General features: G+C 44.1%; 1 protein-coding gene across 2 annotated transcripts in view; it reads right to left on the reverse strand.

Annotated features, from left to right (window-relative positions):
* Window positions 1-11,625, reverse strand: part of ARHGDIB (Rho GDP dissociation inhibitor beta) — a 38,503-nt gene extending 26,878 nt beyond the window's left edge. The window contains exon 1 of one of the 2 annotated variants that reach the window (XM_029590478.1): window positions 11,525-11,625. The gene's annotated coding sequence lies outside the window, so the exon portion shown is untranslated. The remainder of the gene's footprint in view (window positions 1-11,524) is intronic. The other variant, XM_029590477.1, reaches the window with a different exon arrangement.
* Between the last annotated feature and the right edge of the window lie 2,937 nt (window positions 11,626-14,562).

Here is a 14,562-nt window from a genome sequence, read left to right on the forward strand (position 1 = left end):
AAAGCCAGTAGGATTCCTTCTGTGCTTTGTTTTCTTTTTTAATTCTGATCTCTGTTTTACATCAAAGAACATAACGATATTTAACGTTTTTGAAAGATATTCATGGTTAGTCACTCTCATGGCTCTGAATATTGGGGTGCAGAAGGGGGCATTGATGGACTTAGCCTTATCAGATCACTGTGGCAGTGGCACACTGACTTGTGTAAAGCACGAGTGCAGCACAGACAGTCCACGAGTAAACTTAAGGAGATTTTCTGAAAAAAAACAGGAGCATGGTCAAAAAAAGAATGCAGCTTGAGAGGAATTTTCAGAAAGCCTGCACAGCTGTAAAGCATGTTAGCACCCTCGGGTGGGTCATGTATGCTACAATTTTCAAAAGAGAAATAATGTAGTTAATTTCTCTTTGGAAACCAACATAAACTGTACACATGTTGTAAACTTGTACACATACTTTGCTCTTTTGTGGGAGAACACAGAGTACGTACTTGTGAAAACCTTACGTGCATGTGCTATTTTCCTCCCTAACCTAACCATGTACCTGACTTTTATTCCTGTCATTTTTAGTAGACCCTTACACCAGAATAAGCAATAATATACACTAGGACAAAAGAGACAGGAGGCCTAGGAATAAAACCAAATAGTGTCATTAAAAAACTTTTCTTCCCCCATTCCTTTGTTTGGACAAATGCATTAAATAAGGGATTTCTCCCACCAGTGGTTGAGCGAGGGTGTTTTAGGGGTGCGGATTTAGGCATAGACAACATAGGCAACTGCCTAGGGTGCTGGATTTTGAAGGCATCAAATATGCAGGCTTGACTAGGCTCATATCCTGGCACAGTTTCAAAGGGGCTTAGCCATAGATTTCTGTCTATGGGTGTCAAAATCTTAAATCCAACCCTGGGGGTACATTTTGAAATGACATGGAAACATTGACATTTTATGTTTCGTTTCATGTTGTTTTTAAATGAAACTATGAAAATCCTGCAAAATGGGTTTTTTTTGTTTTGTTTTATGTTTTAGCATGTGCTAAATAGCTTTTGTGCACGATAAAATCATTTAGCATGTTCTAAAACCATTTTGTGTGCTCTAGTGGTATACAGTAAAACAGAAGCCAAATTAAACAAAAAATGAACAAACCTGCAAAAACATGATATAAAATGAAAAAAAAAACCCAACAACAACATGAAACAGAAGTTTTCCCTGTGTACATCCCTAGAGTATTTAGTACATTGGGATGAGCCATTAAGAGAAAATGTTGGAGAATTGATAGCAGAAGGTCATCCTCCAGCACAAACAGTGAAGGGTTAACACACCCTTCCCCAGCCATGCCACCTGACACTTTATGGGAGGGATGGGTCTACAAGGACTTCTAGATAGGATGTAACCTGTACTAGGGAGTCCGGTCTCCATCTTTCTCCCCACCTGTTGTGCTGGCTATATATATTCCAGCACAATCTCTGATACAGAACCATATAACTGTATATATAAAGGTGAACTTTAAAAGCCCGACGCGTGCATTAATTAGGGAATGAGCAAATATGTTGGGCTTGCATGCGGATTTTAAAAGCTGGCTGGATATGCACGTAAATACTGCAGCGCACACATCTCGGAAGTTTTCAAAGAGGGGCAGCGCACTGAAATGTGCTCGTAAATACTTATGCGATCCGGCACGCGCTGATGCCCCCTGCCGTGTAATTTTACTTCTGCTATGGATTCCGTGTAAGTTATATAATAAAGATAATTAGGCAGATTGACAGAGTTTTAAGGGCCAGGGATAACGGTGTGTGTGTGTGTGTGTGTGTGTGTGTGTATTTGAAGGCTATTAAAACAGGGGTTTTGGAAGACTTCTCTCTTAACTGAGCGAACTAGGGATGAACTGGTAAAACTAGAAATAGCGTCAGCCTTCGCCCCTTTTGAAATCCCCCTGATTTTTGCAGTAGAAATGGCATTTGCGTGCACTTGCGTGTGCCCACTTAATATTTGGCGCACACACGTGTGCAGCCAGGCTGTTTTATAACATGCGCGCAAATACGGCCGCATGTTATAAAATAGCAGTGTCCCTGGGTGCGGGCTGACGAACACACGCACATGGGCGCTGGTTTTAAAGTTACTGCCCCTATCTTTATTTTCTATCTCAGCTTCCCAAATAAAGCCTCCTTGCATGCTGCCACAGAAGATCTCTGATTCATTTCTGCTTCTGTAATCATTTCCTCTGCATGCACATCCTCTGCATGCACATCCAGTTCTGACCCTGAATAAGCAGATCAAGCCAGAACTGGCACGAGACAAGAAGAGAAAAATCCATCAGACTAGCACCTGTTACTATCCTCCTGTGGGGTTCACAAAACAGTAACTTGCCTATTACAGGATGCATTTATTGTTTATTTGGATCTCTTTTGATCTCTCTATCCACTTCAAATCATAGAGATTGAAGTGGCTAAATATTGAACATTTCCATCTGCTCAGGAGCTGTAAAACAGCATAAAACTCAGAACAAAAGGATCTTAAGCGATTGATGATTTTTGCCTACCCTCTGAACCCGTTGAGGCTTTAAGATCATTCTGCCACGGCTCTGTTCCCCATCACCAAAGAGTTCGCTTTCTCTATCTTTAGGGACCTTCATTTTCAGTTTTAATGTTATTTTTCCCTGGAATTTATAGTTTTTATTATAAAGAACATGAATGGGAGAAAAATCAGTGGAAAGAAATGGGTCTCTTATTTTTCTTTTGATTTCCTCCCAATTTTGTTCAGTGTAATAAACACTTATAAATTCCAGGAAAAAATAAAATAAGAACTAAAAATGAAGTTCCCTATCTATCCTTACACAGAAGAATTCTAAAGAAAGAAAACTGGCTTTGAAATACGTGTGCACTGCCATCGTTGACTCCTAAGCAGGAGACATTAGCAGCTGAGACTCTGGCAGCCGTTTGCTCCATACACTGGGTCTTCCCTCTGGGTTCCTACTTCACCCCATGTTAATCTACAGGGCATCTCCTTAGGGAAAGCACTCTCTAGGGGCTTTCTCCATCAAGGGGCAGGGCCAAGGGCAAAAACCGTGTTTCTTCCCACAGAGAAATAACCAAGGATTCCAACCAGTGTCTCAAAGAAGGAGGATTGGATAGGAGTACTGAAGTCTGTGGACTGGAAGAGATTCTATAGGGGCAGAACTTGGAAGACTAAGGAAATCCCTAGTTGTTGCTATAAGGAGAAGTTGGGAAGAAGTATGCGGAGTATACAAAGTTTCCTAAGGTATGAGAAGAGCTACTATGTGTAATGAGCGAGTACTTGGAATGAGCATTAGTTGCTCTATTTCTTTTGTTTCGGCGGTATGCATGAATCTCATGCATAGTAGGCGCACAAAACAAATGGTGTGCACTTATGTAGTTGGCAATAGACGTAGATGCATACCATCTGTTTTGTATACCTACTATCCATTGGTGAGATACACGCTTACTGTCGAAATGAATGAAACAAATGGAGCAATGAATGCACATCCCTAGTGAGTACCTATATGATGGAAGGAGTGCTGATGTGACCAGGACTGAGAGCGACATAGCCCTTTGTAAGAAGAGATAAGGTAAATGATACAAGTATATAATATAAATACTGGGGATAACCTGGGATAAAGTTTGGAGAGTTGAGAAGTACGTTGGTGATAATTTTATCTGTGGGGAGAATTATATAGTTGATCGTGAAAAACCTTTTGTTAATTTATTACTGGTTCAAGCTAAATCTTAAGGCCTGCTCTAGGGCAAATGGCACCTCAGTCAAAAATCGTTGATGGCACCTTCCCACTTACATTCACCCCATTCTCTCTCCCTCCCTCTTCTCCCCCTCCCTCCAGGCATTGTCTCTCCCCTTCCATCACCTCTCAAAACTATCCCCTTTATCTTTATTCTATTTTTTAATTAATTTTTTAAAATTTATATTGTTTTTTGGCACTTCAAAATGGATTACATGCAGATGCTGTAGGTATCTTCCTCCATTCCTGCTCCCTTCTTCCTCTCTCCATCCATCCATTCTCCCCCTATCTCCCTCACAGAGGGGAACCCTCTCTCCTTTTTCCCTCTCTTTCCAGGTGTTATTTCTCTCACTCTCTCCCACCATCTTCTCACTTCAAACCATTCTCTCACTCTCCCCCCCCCCAGGCATTATCTCCCTCCTTCCCCCAACTCTCCTCCCTCCTCGCATTCTCTCCTCACTCCCTCTATGCCTTTTCTTCTTCTCTAGCCGACTCACCCAGGCCTAGCTGCTGCACTCCTCCTCCTTACTTGCTGTCCTGGGTCCAGAACTGCTTTAACCACTTATGGGGCTCTGGGCAAACTTTTCTAGATGGAGCCCCTTTTATGTTTTACAATCCCCCCCCCCCCCATCTCACATCGCCCACTAATACATGCAGATAATTTAACACTCCCCATCCAATTGCTGAGTTTCCCCTAGTCCTGTTTCTTCTCCAAATCCCCACTTTCTCCACCAATCTCCTAGCTCTCTCCCTCCAATCTCAGCTATACTGGTTGACCAGCCCAATCGGTGATACCAGCACTGCCCAAAGTGTTCCTTATCTCCCAGTGCCCCACGCAATCGCTCAGCTCACCCTACCCCAATGCTTGCCCTGTGAAATCTACAGATTAGCTGGGGACTTCTCTGAGTCTTGTTAATTCGTATTGCAGGTCAAGTCCAGAAATAAAAATGTGTTTGTCTGAAGATACCTCCTGGTGTGAGAACCTACTTCATTTCAAGGTGGTGAATTGGTAGAAAAACTGATAACAAAATGGAAAGAGAAGGAAAGCAGTCAGTTGAGGGATACTGTGGGGAAAGAGGTATGGTGTGAAGATTTCTCCATCTTCTGATTAGCTGGGCATTACCTCTTCCTCTGAGAAGTTTACTACACCGTCTGCTTGACTGACTCATTCATTGTGAACCCTCACCGAGAGACTGATGCATATCGCCTAACCCGGCACCAGATATCTCTCACACTTTATTTGCTCTAGCTGGGTGGGGTTACACAGAACTACAACTTCATGCATGCAATGGGGCAAAACCAGTATTGGGTCAGCATTTTCAGGCTGGCCCGGCAAGATGGAAGCCAATTTGAGCAGCATACCACCAGGGCCATTACTGGACACCCCAAATGAATAAGAGGGGGTGTCCAGCTGGGGTGCCGAGCCATGCGCAGAGACCCCCTTTGGATCTCCAATAGATGGCCCTAGTGTATGATATGGGGTTAGGAGTCTGAAGAGGAGTGCAGCATTTCTTACAGCACCCCACCCTGTGATGATGGCTGGAGTGGTGAGCTCCTGTCTGCTCAAGGGCAGGCAGAGTGGGAGTTCAGTGTGGCATTTATATTTGAACTTAGGAGAAGCAGTGTATTTTTATTTGGTCTCCTATCTCTGGTAGGCCTGGCTTCATGATTCTTTGGTCCCAGGATAAGAAGGAGGCAGTGTGCCTTTTCAGTCCACAACCTGGCTGGAGAGGTGGCCTTAGTGTTTCTGCAGTTTGCTTGAGATATTCTGGATTTAGTTTTGGTGGTGTTTGGATCCCCTAGTCCTTGTTCAAGAAGGGAAAGTCCCTCTGCCTCACAGAAGGATTAGGATGAGAGATGCTCTTTTGTTCCATCTCATACCCAGTGGATGGGCAGGGTGGCTCTTTTCTAGTGATTGAATATTTTTTGGAGGATATTTTTCTTTTTGTTTCAGGAGGAAGATTTCAGCTACCCTTCCTGCCTAAGATTGGGGAGAGCTTATTTTTCCCTGCTGTCTGGACCTTTCAATCTGAAAGATCCCAAGTTACCATCTGGAGAGGAGAAGTGACAGCGTAAGAGCTGTTTATTCATCTGGAGACCCTCACCGGAGTCTCCTGCCCTGGGAGAAGAAAGCAGATTTGTGAGTTTGAAGAATCTGAAGTAAATCTGGATCTCAGTATTATCTGGGAAGGGATTCCGCTACATCCAGGAGATCCCAATACTGAGGGACAGTTTCACAGATAGAGAGACATTTGGACAATAACTTAAGAACATGTTTATGGTACCAAATGATTATTACTGAAGATCTGCAACAGTAAAGTAAAGTTGGAAGACCCATCCAAGAGTATCCAATCTGTTTATTGTGGTACCTACATCCAGTCAGCAAGGTACACCTAGAGGAGATTTTCCCCCTATACCTCAAGCCTTAAAGGTCTAGCCTTCCCTTCTACTTTTGGCGAATCCATGCTCAGCGGATGTTGGACTGCACAGGAGCTTAGCCCTGGGACTGAGTGTGGCCCTTGCGTTCCCAGATAATACCAGAAGGGGGGCCACAAATGGGTTTGCCATACTGCCACCACCAACATAGGACTGGTGGAGGAGGTATGTCACATGCAGCCACTTTCAACAGCAGGCTGTCTACAAACTTGGAGGGAGGACCCTCCCTGGTAGCCTGTGGCGTCATTGCATCCAGTCTCTGTTCTGCATACCACCTATCCTACGACCCCCATTCACAGACAGACTTTACAGGTCTTTGGCCTCAAGCAGTACATTTGTAGAGGAGGGGAAGATACTTCCTGCAATGCCGTACGATTCAGGAAGGCTTGGTAGGTGTTATTTTGGAGCAGCAAGTTACCACCATCAAATGTTTGCTTTGCAAGAGCTAGTTACTAGGGATGTGAATCGTGTCCTCGATCGTCTTAACGATCGATTTTCGGCTGGGAGGGGGAGGGAATTGTATTGTTGCCGTTTGGGGGGGTAAAATATCGTGAAAAATCGTTAAAAATCGTTAAAAATTGAAAAAATCGAAAAACCGGCACATTAAAACCCCCTAAAACCCACCCCCGACCCTTTAAATTAAATCCCCCACCCTCCCGAACCCCATCCCTCGCCGGAACATCGTTAAAAATCGAAAAATCGAAAAATCGAAAAAACCGGCACACTAAAACCCCCTAAAACCCACCCCCCGACCCTTTAAATTAAATCCCCCCCCCTCCCGAACCCCCCCCCCAAATAACTTAAATAACCTGCGGGTCCAGCGGCGGTCCGGAACGGGCTCCTGCTCCTGAATCTTGTCGTCTTCAGCCGGCGCCATTTTCCAAAATGGCGCCGAAAAATGGCGGCGATAGACGAAAAAGATTGGACGGCAGGAGGTCCTTCCAGACCCCCGCTGGACTTTTGGCAAGTCTCGTGGGGGTCAGGAGGCCCCCCACAAGCTGGCCAAAAGTTCCTGGAGGTCCAGCGGGGGTCAGGGAGCGATTTCCCGCCGCGAATCGTTTTCGTACGGAAAATGGCGCCGGCAGGAGATCGACTGCAGGAGGTCGTTCAGCGAGGCGCCGGAACCCTCGCTGAACGACCTCCTGCAGTCGATCTCCTGCCGGCGCCATTTTCCGTACGAAAACGATTCGCGGCGGGAAATCGCTCCCTGACCCCCGCTGGACCTCCAGGAACTTTTGGCCAGCTTGTGGGGGGCCTCCTGACCCCCACGAGACTTGCCAAAAGTCCAGCGGGGGTCCGGAAGGACCTCCTGCCGTCCAATCTTTTTCGTCTATGGCCGCCGCCATTTTTCGGCGCCATTTTGGAAAATGGCGCCGGCTGAAGACGACAAGATTCAGGAGCAGGAGCCCGTTCCGGACCGCTGCCGTTCCGGACCGCCGCTGGACCCGCAGGTTATTTAAGTTATTGGGGGGGGGGGGGGTTCGGGAGGGTGGGGGATTTAATTTAAAGGGTCGGGGGTGGGTTTTAGGGGGTTTTAGTGTGCCGGCTCACGATTCTAACGATTTATAACGATAAATCGTTAGAATCTGTATTGTATTGTGTTCCATAACGGTTTAAGACGATATTAAAATTATCGGACGATAATTTTAATCGTCCTAAAACGATTCACATCCCTACTAGTTACTACAAAACAGAAAAAGCAGGGTGAGCCTAGGGCAGGGGTGCACAGCTCTGGTCCTTCAGAACTACAAATAGGTCTGTTTTCTTTTAGATACAATGAATATGCAATGAATATGCATGAAATATATTTCTTCTAAGAACTAGATTAATTAGAATGTCTTGGTTACTGTCAAAATCAGATCCATTTGCAGCGCTCGAGCACCAGATTATGCACTCTTGACTGGGAGGTTTCTAACATGCCCCATTGCATCTATGGACTTCTAGTCATTTTTTTAATGCTTACAGTTACATGATAACATATTTTCTTGTGATATTTCCTTAGATCAATTTTCCTTAGTACCTTTTTGAATGGGAAACTAAGTTTGCATTCATGACTGTTCCCAGCACCACGTAGGATCAATTTGTACTGGTGTAAGATAAACCTGCTTCTCCTACAGAAATTGGAAGTACAAGACAGAGTGCAAAACCAGGACCTGACTCATCCTGCTCTTTATGATGTGGAACTAGTTGACAATCCAGGGCAAGGGTGCACAAACCTTTTGTCAGTGAGGCTTCCTTCAGGACTGTATTCCATGCCTCCAGATCCCCAGTGGCGTCTAATCCTCCCGTCAGTCTCAGGTTTGGACAGACCACCAACAAGTAAGGACCACCAACAAGGTAAGTGGAAGGAAACGGAGATGTATCTTGTCCGTGACACTTAGCATCAGGAAAGGGACATTGGTACCTCCATGATGATTTCTGGCACTATTAGGACGAGTAACACTACACTTTTTCCTTCTTAGGTTTTAACTCCCACCTTCCTCTTTTCTCTCTTTTATTTACTACTACTACTTTCACCTCTGCAGCCTCTCTTAACTCCTTTGGGTCAGCTGGTGCTCTTCTCCCTCCTTCTCGTTATACAAGGCCACAGCTTGTTCTGCAGCCACTATCTCTGCTGCTGTTCACCAGTCCATTCCTCCCTCTGCTCTCTCCCTACCAGCTGTGTGATGCATGAGTCGGGGAGTATGGAAAGAGCAAGCAAAGAGATTGGTGAGCTGGAAGAACCTCTCTCCCACCTCCTTCCACTCATTACCAGATTCTGATTTTTTGGCACCCCTAAGTGCTCCTGGAGCCATCTCCCCCATTCCCCTGGAAGTCATACAACAGGGCAAAGAAGGTCTAAGGTACATCCCCCCCAGTTTCCTGTAGCAGCTTCTGTGGCAAGAATTAGAAAATCGTGACGCACAATGGCAAACATTTCCATCTTTTATGTTACAATATAAAAATATCAAGATCCATAATGAGTTAGCCTGTGAGCAGAAAGACATTTGGATAAAATTATCCAGATAACTTTAACCGGATATTCAATGGAACTTACCTGGTAAGTATTCTGATGAATATTTCCAGATAATTTTAGGACAGGCATTTGTCCAAGCAGATTTTCCCATCTAACCATTGTCCAGGCAGCACTGAAGATCAGCGCTGCGAGCATAGAGTGAAATCACGCCCGGGAATGCCCAGGACCACCTTTTTTTTTTTTTTTTTTTTTTTTACTTGGGCAAATTTTGTGTGAGCAACAAAGCAGCCTGGATAAAATGTAACCAGGTAGCAGGGGGAAATATTCAAATCTTGGATTTTGTCCAGCTAGCTACTTTGAATATCAACTCTTGCTTGTGTCTGTGTACCTGCCTGCTTCACTGCATGTGAAAAAGGGATGTCAAGTATCAGCACAGGAAGGAGATGTCGGGGATAGGGAGAGGAGGCGAGGGTGGGAGGACCGGGGATGGGGAAAGCAGAGGGAGGACCGAGGTTTTGGGAAATGAGCAAAGGGAGGGACCAGGCAGGGAGTGAGAAGCTGCCACCTGTGCTCAAGTCCTCCTGGTGAAATTAAGTCCTTTGGGCTGAGGGCGCAGTGGCCGCTCTGTCACTTCCTGCTCGTTTCTGCCCAGTGCAGTGCTTGGGAGTGGCCCCTCTCACAGTTACTGCTGCTGCTGCACAGGAAAACGAGAATCTGTCCTGTCGTCAGCGATCCGGCCGTACCGGGTTTCAGAGCACTCGTGGTATCACATGGTGCTTTTGTCTGATGTACTGCAGCTCGGCTCCTGGGGGCACCGCCTTTGGTGATGGATTCCTGGGGTTACTTTCCTGGCGTTCATACATTGATCTCAAAGCCTGATTGTATTTCCCCAGATTCTTTGCTTCTCTTGTCTTTCTTATTTACTTAAACTGCTCCTACTCTTCCATCTGGAGCCAGGGGTCTCAACCGAGTCCTCGGGACCCACCTAGCCAGTCAGGTTTTCAGGACATCCTCAAGGAATATGCAGGAGATAGGTTTGCATGCAGTGGAGGCAGCGTGTGCAAACCTACCTCATGCATATTCATTATGGATGCCCTGAAAACCTGACAGGTGTATCCTGAGGACTGGGTTGGGAACCCTTGGTCTAGGGAATGGTTGTTGCTGCTGGGAGAACTCATGGGATTTTGTGGCCATAAGGATGTGCAAATTTGCAACTCTTCTATTTGTTGTGGACAGGAAGCTGTCAGAGCTTTAAACCACATAGGGACTGATCCATTAGACAAAGAGTGAGAGAAAAGTTCTTAAGTGAATCAGGCGCTTACAAGTTTTAGGGCTAGGTTTAAGTCACAGGCAGAAGCAAGTGTTAGCTGGCACTATTACAAAATAGCACATCTTTTGCCTCGGGCTTTCACTTCCTGCACTTTCTGCAATACAGAAAAAAAACTCCATAGAATAAAAATCATGCAGGCCAAAGTTTGTTAAAAAAAAAAAAAAATGCCCTGAAGCACTTCCAATGAACACGCTAAATTTGAAGCCTGGCCAAATGGCTCCTCCCACCCCCCCCCCCCCCCAACTCTAGAATGCTTTTTTGCCTGTTTTCCTGTGGAAAGTTTTTTTCCCTTCCAGAAGTTACAGGAAAGAAAACTTGGTCCAAAAGATGTGCTTATTCAAAACTGTGGAAGTAAAAACTTACTTTCAGGTGTTTTGTGTGGTTTGCCCTTCATCCTTAAATCTGTTCCCATTTTTCTTTTCTTGTTTTTATTAATATCATTATAGGACTTATGCTATCCAAAACGGAATGTTCTGACATGTAATAAAGAGCCAGTATCACCTCAGTCTCCTTGCTATTAATTCCCCCTTTTTTTCCTCCTTCACTGCTCTCTGCTGCTCCCTCCTCCCCAGGTGGCTCTGGGCTCTCTATTTGCCCTAGGGCTGGAGGAGCACCTCCTCAGCACCCCTCTCTGGCTGCTGCAATAGCCAGGCCTCGAGCCTGCCACCTCTCCAGCATTCCCCTGCCCATCTGACTCCCACCGGATAGGAGAATCAGCCCCGGAGTCTCTGCACCCTCCTCCTGGCCCTTTTTATTGGGGCGAGGGCTAGGACCCCCAAACACATTAAAAAAAAATTCCTCCTCCTTCCTCTAGTAGTCCTTGTTTGAGCCACAAGTCCCGGCGACTCCTCTTCCAGGACCTTACATTTCCTCACCCTGACATGCACATGATCTCTCCCAGCTCACACCTCAGGTCTGCAATCCAGGGCACCCCATATACCCAGACAGGATAAAAGCAACACCACTGTAGAGGGCGGTTGACTGGAAAGAGCTTTTGGAAATATCTAGCAGGTAATTGTGGGTTCCCCAGGTTTCTTTTAGCCATTCCTGCAGTACTCACCGCGTGTTGGGCCTGGGACTGTGCTGCCTGTCTCGCCTGGTTCTGAGGCGGTGCCTAGGTCACTGCCTCGTTCCTTTGCTGGTCGGGGCTGGCAGTTGAAGGGGAAGGAAGTTGTTAAAAAAAAAAAAAAAAAGATAACTTGAAAAATACAAACTTAAACAGGAAATTCCTTGCAGCTGCTCTTGCAGATTCAGTTGCAAAGTAGAAGTTATTTTGATTAGGGCCCTTTGTACAAGAAGCTGTGGGATTCACTCACTGAATTTATTGGTACCCTTAGGGGAGGGGGAAGATAAGGAATTTAATCTTGATCCTCTCCTCTGGCTTTTCCCTGTCACTGACAGATGCATTTGTATGTCTACGGCAATCTGTAAACTGTGTATATTTTCTTAAAGCTGAGGCCATATAATTATGTATTTACAGTTTATAATACACATACAATAGGAGCTCAAAGTGGTTTACAACAAAGATCAAAATACATAAAAACAGGCACAATACATATGTAATAATTAAAACATCAAAATAACAATATAAAATAATCAACACAGGCAAACATAAAATTGCCATGATACAACTGATAACAGCTAAATAAATTAATTCAATAAAAACAATGCCAGAGGAAAATCCATTTAAAATTCAGAATACAAAAGCTAAAGAAAACAGCCATGCTTTTGTTCCTTTTTTGAAAAAGAAGCAAATTATTTAGTAGGGGAATTTGTCTTGGAAGCTGATTCCAGAGAAATGGGGCCACATACGAAAAAGTGCACTTCCTTGTTATCTGTAATTTCACTTCTTTTGGTGACAGCAACTGAGGATATACCTCATTCTGAGATCTGAGAATTCAGTTTGGGGCGTATTTAACCAATTTGTTCATTAGATATAAAGGAACTAAGCTATTCAAGAATTTTCAAGTATTTTCAAATGTATGTATGTAAAATCTGCATATATGCTTGTAAATAGCCTCTGTGCATGGCGAACAAATTTTCAGAAGGGCCAGAGTACATGTGTACTGTCACTGCCACACAGAAAAATATATACGTACAAAGAAAGAACTTCAAAGGCGTTGTGACGGTGTTCTGGGGTGAGTGGGGTCAGAAAGTGCATGCACACTCACATATTTTATAAGCAGAGTATGTGCATACATCATGCAACGTGTGTGTAAAGAGCCTAAAGAGGATTGTTCCATTTGTTTTAGGGGGAACAGAAGTAGTAGTATTGTGGGCTTTAGGTCTCCCATGAGGGAGCCTGAGATCGTGAACTCTCAGAGTACATAGACTCCTGCCAGCATCTTAGGGTGTGGACTAAGTTATCCCTTGTAGGTACAGCATGTCACAATGCCGATACCTTGTTTTGTTTGTTTTTTCATAGGGAAGGACCCGTGGGTCTCTAGGGTTTTTTTTTAATCAAGTGGCAAGGGTACCTTTGTCTAACCTTAAGATGCCTCCTTGGGAATCTTTTGCTATTTGGAGGAGAAAGTTTCTCCACCCTTCATCTCTGTTGATTTCCCCCTTTTCCAAGGTTTTCTTTTTACAATTTGCCTGAGTAACTTAGGGCCCAGGGGCTCAGCGAGATGTAGGAAAGAGGAGCGGTGTCTCTCAACCAGAAAGCAGGGATGGACTAGAGGAAGTCTCAAGAAGGAATGAATCTGGGGGAAAGAAGGAGGAGGAGAAGATGATCTGTGGCACCCATCTGGTGTAACCCATATCCACATCATCAAGATGTTGAAGAGAAGAGTATGGAGCTACCATCCAGGTGAAAACGAGGGAAGTAAGGAGAAAGACTGAACAATGAGATTAAGGTATGAAAAACGGAACTTTACTTGAGAAAAATTAAATTGGGAAAAGATGATCCTATCAACCAAATTCTGGGCGGAAGCTCCAAAATTATCTCATTAATTGGAATGGATGATGTCAATTGATTACTGATCAATTAATTGGAATGGATTAGAGATAAAAACATATCAATTGACATCAGCAACAGAATACATTAACTGGAAGCTGAGAATCACAAATTTATTAGAAGATTTGAAGCTGTAAAATGAATTACAAATAACAAGAACTTGTAACTAAACATTTTTATAAATTTTCCATCATTAATTAGTAAACGTTAAGTTTCCAAATGCTTCCAACGTGATTATTACTGCTTTTTACAGGAGATTTTAATACTGACTTGACTATTAAGCAGCACTCAGGGCCTAAGAAGCAATTTTCTGCTTTTCTGTACAATTTTTGGGAGTGTTTCGCAATTAACACCTGCTCTAGGTAGGCGTTAATTTTTTAGCGTAAAAATGTGCATTTTAGATACACATTTATTTTTGCATTGCGGATGATTCCCTAATAGCCTCATCAGCATGCATTTGCATGTGATGAGCTCTATTAGTTTCGCTGCGCTTTGGATGCGCGTTGTAGAGGCGCTAATCCACTTATTGCATAAGGGGATTAGGTAGTGCCCACACAACCTTCATCCAACTGCGGGTTAAACAGTGTGCTCGGCTGAGTGACCTGTATTGCATTGGCCCCTGAATGTAAGTTTCAGATTTTAAGTTGGACATGAAATTTTACTGGAGTGTCATGAATTGTGATGTAATATGATCCATCTTAGAGCTTAATGCCCATTACCAAACCTGTTGCCAAATTGTGTACATGTTGTAACCTCTATATTTGATTTTTTTTATGATTTTAAAATTTATATATAGTTCTAACTGCCACTCCATGCAGATTACCCCTATGCACCCTTCTCTTCATTTCTAATCTCTAGCCTCTAGGGATCCACAGTGTTTATCCTTTTGAATTCATTTACTGTTTTCGTCTTCACCACCCTCTTCTTGAAGAAATATTTCCTGATGTTTATTCTGAGTTATTCCCCTGGAGTTTCATATTGTGACCCCCTAGTTGTACAGTTTCCTTTCCAATGGAAAAGGTTTGGAGTTTATGCATTATTAAAACCTTTCGGGTATCAGAAAGTCTGTATTATATCTCCCCTGCACCTCCTCTCTTCCAGGGTATACATATTTAAATGCTTCAGGCTCTCCTCATAAGTCT

This window comes from Rhinatrema bivittatum, chromosome 2 (genome assembly GCF_901001135.1).
Source record: "Rhinatrema bivittatum chromosome 2, aRhiBiv1.1, whole genome shotgun sequence".
NCBI classification, from domain to species: domain Eukaryota; kingdom Metazoa; phylum Chordata; class Amphibia; order Gymnophiona; family Rhinatrematidae; genus Rhinatrema; species Rhinatrema bivittatum.